The following is a 6,000-nucleotide window of genomic DNA, read 5'->3' as shown; positions in this document are numbered from 1 at the left end:
TCTTTTTTTTAAACGGTTTTTTTCATATAAATTAAGGTAAATTCAAAATTCTTAGTTTTTTTATGGTCTTTAATTTCGAATCATTTTTTAATTTTATCTCTTTTTGTATTCACCAAACATGAATGTTTTCTTATTTTAAATAAAGATACGAAACACGAATGTAATTTGGAGAGATTAAATAGAGAGAAAATAAAATGAGTGTGAGGAAATATATAGATATTAGGCTCATTTTATAGAAGGTAAAAAAATATGGATTATAGTTATTTTATTTTTTTGTAAAAAATAAATTAATTAATTAATTATACTCAAAAATAACCTTAGTATATAGCCGTTGTAATTTAGCTGTTGGGCTGGCTCCACCACGTGGCAAGCTCCTATTGGTCAACGAAAGCCACACTTTTCTTATCCATGTAATTTTTTATTCACTTGTGGGCCTACTTTGCCTCTTCACCAATCTTCGTAAAGGCGAAAATGTTCACTCACCCACTCTCCTCTTTTGCATTTTTTTAATCATTTTTATTGTTCCTTCAATTCTCACATTTCTCGTGAAAATGCACGAGAACCCCAATGTGGATGGTCTTAGAGACACATTTGAAACGATGAAGTGCGTCGATAGGGAGATCCAAGTAAGATTTCGATCAAGACATCGTCATTAACGACATCTAATCCTAAACTTGGTTTTATAGTAACCAAAGGAAGAGTATCAGATACTACATTCCGTGCCCTTGGCTTTAAACACGCAAATAATCTTCTTTTTAGAAACAACAATCTATGTTTCAAGTCTCTAAATTGAAGCATAATCCAAACTTTTCAATTAATCGCAATTGCTAAATTCCATGAGTTGCACCACTAATAATAAAAAGAAGAAGAAAAATTCAATTTTTTCGATCTTCACTCTTCAAATCTTTGATCTTCACAGGAATATTAATAGCTTTTCGAACCTGTCCTTTTTGTATTGGATTAGAACTCCATTCTTCGGACCCGCAAAAATTTTCCAAGCGAGAATGTAGATCTTTTCAAACTCGTTAAATTTCGCTTGTCATGAACGTTGCAATTATTCGAACTTGACAAATTTCAATTAAACGGGAAAACATTGGTTAAAATTCATAATTTCATAATTTGGAAGCCTGACCTAAATTGTAACCCGTAGTTGTATTGACGAATAATATGATTGTGTTGAGTTCCTGATAGAGTCAACTAGTGTCGGCCTAATTAGATAATTTTAGTTGAATAAACTTGTCACAAAGCCGGTTTTGAGTGTTAATCGTTGTATTTTCCGGTGAATCCACTTTGGTTGTAATTTGGATCATTTGAACTTGTTGTTGGTATTTACATCTCAAGGTAATTCAAGTACTTCATATTGGTAAGTTGAGATGAATGGATCATTTTGTACAAGCCAACTCACAAGTCAAACCCGAGCCACAAATCAACCAAGGTGAAGAAGGAGAGCAAAAGGTAAGCCAAGGGAATAAGTTCAAAGTCAAGAAAAGTAAGTTAATGGAAGATTTGATGCCTTGGCATAGACAAACAAGAGCCAAAATGAAGAATTGAAAACTAAGTTTCACAAGGGTCAACTTCAAATGGATATGTCTCTAGTTCTAGAGCTCGTATCGACGCCAGGCCAATTGGAGGTGAAAGCTTGTGATCTTAGCTTTCCAACGGTAGGTCACACGTCTCGTTTGTCCAAGAAACGAGGGAGATATGGGCTTCAAAAGATGCTACTGTCAGTCTGAAGCGCAGCCTGCGCAAATACGCGCAGCCTGCGCTCTGCTCTGAATATTGCAACTTCAGTTCCATGTTTTGGGCTTTCTTGAGGGACTTAACCTAGATTAGCGTGCCTCCTTATATATATCTAGAATTTTGAGATCTAAAAAGACACTACTCTCCTCTAAAGATCTATGTTTAATCTTAAACTTGTAATAATTAAGACCAATGTTGTCAGGATCGGGATTCTACTTTGGATCGATGGGGAGGGTAGGATCGAATCGGATCGTAGAATCGCAAGATTCTACAAACTCACTAAATATAATTTTTTATTTGGTAAAAACATATAATTGAAAATCAAAACACTTGTTTATTAATATTTATTCATAAAATATTGGTAACTAATGATTTTAGTATCATTGTATGAACAACTTACACGAAATTTGGGTTTTACGGTGTCATTATATAAAAATATAAATTAATTTTTTTTATCATGGAATCGGATCGTAGGATCGTAAAATCGTAGGATCGTATTATGATCCCATCTCTAGAAATTTTCAAATCAATAGGATCGTAAGATTCTACAACTATGATAGAATCGTAGGATCCAGGATCGGTCAAGCATTTTCGAATCGTAAAAACGTAGAATCGTGGGATCGAATCGCGATTCTGACAACAATGATTAAGACAAGAACTCTCTTTAATTTTATGTTAATCTTTCTTCAATTTGTGGGTTGTAACAAGATTATGAAGGCTAAATCCTTCTTTACTTGGTATAATTTCATTCAAAGTTCCCAATTTTGGCATTGTAAGATCCTTTCATCTCTCTTAATTTATCTAATACTCTTTCCTTGTGCTTAATTTCTTATGTTTAATAATTGAATGTTTGGCTTGATCACCCTTTCATATTGCTTATTTGACTAGTGCAAATCCTAGAGAAATGGTTTAATCTATTTAGGATTGTTTGAAGCAAGTTTGTTGTATGTTGATTTGGTTTAAAGGATGTATATAACAAATGGGAAAGTTTATGTTTTTTTCTCATTTGTATGGTTTAATTTTAATTGGAATTAATCCTAGCTCCATCTTTTGGTTAAAATCTTAATGCTCATGCTTAGTCTCTTTTCATGGTTTAATGACTTGTTGTCTAAGTTTGAAGGGTATGTGTAGATGGTTTAATTTACATGTATCAACATCTTGAGAAGGTAGTATTGGGTAGATAATTTTGAGAGAGTAAAAGGGTCAAGCTCCTAATTGTTGGTTACTAAGAGGAGGTTATACCAAGTTCTCTTTAATATTAAATTTTCTTGCATGCCACTTGTTTGTTGAATTGTTTAAATAGCAAAATCTCCATTGTTACTCTTTCTCATGATGTTTTCACAACCAAAGACTTCTCCTTTTGTGTTTCCTATAAGTTGAACATTGTTAATATCCATTGTTTGTGTAACAACCCGGATTATAAAATAAAGGAAAAACGTAATATAAAGTAAATATCAGAGTATAACACTGATAAAAGGGTCAAGGTGGCGGAAACACCTTACCAATCCGGTTCGCTAATAAATCCAAAACCAAACTAATACATTATTCAAAGGTTCTTAAAACATAAAACAAACTCCTAATTTATTATTAAGCTCGCTTCGCACATTCCCCAAGCAAGCATCAATCAGCCAGCAACAATCTGAACAACCTGAGAAGGAGGTCGACAATCAGTCAGGAGTAACTAGATGCTCTCCCAGTCATGTTTACAACAATTGAATATAATCAATAATCAATAACAATTGAAAGGCATAAACAGTAAATATGTGAGATCATTTATACTCATGAAACCCAACACCAAATTACCAAGACTTATCAATCTTAGATGGATGCAAACATGCAAACCTAGACCATATGCAATACTAGATCATGAACACTCACAAGACTAGTAGCGACAAACGACCCACAACAACCTAAGGCACAAAGCTAGCATTAAAGCATAGCAAACACGGTAACACACAATCCACAGCAACAGAAGGCACAAAGCTAGCAATCAAGCGTAGCGAATAGAGCGAACGCCCGTTAGAGCGTATAACCACTGCCTCTAACTTGCCAGAGCGTATAACCACTACCTTTAGCTGACGAAGCGTATAACCACTGCCTCCATCGGTGTGGAGTGTATACCACTGCCGCCATGGTACTATGTATAGTGTATAACCACTGCCTATATGTCTAAGACCTGGCCAGACTCTCGGTAAACCAAACGACACTCGGGTAACAGAGCATATAACCACTACCTCTGCTACCCCCCGAACATAGACCAAACAAATCTCGCATCAACGGGTAGCGTTATTTCATTCCGATAGTATATAACTGATACTACCGTCGTCTATTCAGACTATCAAACCACAAATGCACAGTATAGCTAACTGTACTAACATGCGTGAACAACATCACGACTTAACTCATAGGATAGTAATATAGTATAACTGACCATCCTACTTATCATATGAACAAGTGTAACCAAATCTATATGCAAACACAATGTCATTTAATAACTGAACACAACACAACATATGAATAAGTATTAACAATTACTGTTATAGTACTCCAGCTATAACTTTAACATTAACCATTCAATGTTATAGTACCCCAACTATAACTTTAACATTAACCTTACCTCGTAACTCAATGTTATATTAGCTCTGCTACAACATTGACTTAATTAGCCTAATGTTACATTAGCATTAGCTATAACATTGACATGTGACTTAAGTTATAGTAGCCCAACTGTAACATTGAGCCATAATCTCAAAGTTATACGGCTTCACCTACAACTTTATCACGACCCCAGAGTTGTACCAACCCAGCTATAACATTGAGCCATAATCTCAAAGTTATACTAGTTCAGCCATAACTCTAGGTCTTCTCACCAACCTACACCATGCCGCCACTAGGGTTTCCATGTGGAACCCTAGCCGCACGCCCCAAACACCCAACGGAGCATAGGCAAGATGCGTTATACAATTTAAACAATAAAACACATACGTAAACACACAAACACGATTAAACATGATAATAAACAATCAAACACGTACCAATTTACACAAATCAATAATTAAATCATGTAAATTACATCAATTGGCATAAACACAATTAAAAGAAAACACCTAGTTACCATTTTAGCAATTAATGAAAACCTCCATAAAGAATACGACCAACAAAGCCTTGTCTCCAACACGTGTCAACATCCCGAAAAGCGACACAAAAATAAAAGCACAGACCGAAACCCTTGAAAACGCCATGAAAGGCTATTCTTGTTCTTCACCTATTAAAATAAGAGACCTTAAAGGTAGGTCTAAAGGTTCATACAAATAATCCCCGTAAAATTATTTGGAGAAGAATATGTTGTAGAGGTAAGAGCAAGGATTGTGGAAATATAATTTGTGTATGAGTTTGGGAGAAGAAAATATATTCAACAATGGAGTCAAAAGGAGAAAAGAAGAACAAAGGAGAGAAAGAGAGGAGAGGCGTCCGCGGCAGGTGTTACGTGAAATCAAAAGGATTGACCTAGTTGCTTTCTAGGTTAATTCTATTTATAAGGAGATTAACTAATGGGCTTTGGGTCCATTAGCTCATACAATGGATTATCTGATTACAAATCGGATTGGAGCATATTAAAATGCAATGAGAGCTTATTATAGAAAAATAGTTATTATATTAAAATAGTCAAATCATGCCCGAACATTTTAATCCGTTCAAAGTTGGTCAAAATGAGAAATAATTAAATAGAGAACGGAAGCGATAAATATATATATTCAAAATATATTATTAAACTCCGAAATAATTAATTTAATTAAATACTTTTATAATAAAATATTATTATAAAATACGGGGTATTACAATCCAACCCCCTAAAAAGAAGTTTCGTCCTCGAAACTTGAATTTCAAACATAAAATCAAAAGAAGGTAAGAATTACAAGTGATCATCAATAAATGTCATCTCGAAATCCTAATCGATTCGCACTCTGACCCTTATCCAAACTCAAACCAAAGAAAGATATCTCAAATCCTCGATGTTATTATCATCTTCACATACTCTACAATCTCAAACGTTACATCAAACTCATACCATCGAAGTCCATAAAGATCATTAAGCCAACATCTAATCCTCATATTTCAAACATTCCTCCACCATCATTAACCATCATTTAACAACATACACTATCTCTCATAATCTGTATGAACTTATTACTATTACTCCAAGTCCGGATACCTTTAACAAATAATCCAATTCTAATTTACCATTCACCACCAGATCTG

Source organism: Silene latifolia, chromosome 7, assembly GCF_048544455.1.
Source record: "Silene latifolia isolate original U9 population chromosome 7, ASM4854445v1, whole genome shotgun sequence".
NCBI classification, from domain to species: Eukaryota; Viridiplantae; Streptophyta; class Magnoliopsida; order Caryophyllales; family Caryophyllaceae; genus Silene; species Silene latifolia.
This window is presented reverse-complemented; position numbering follows the sequence as displayed.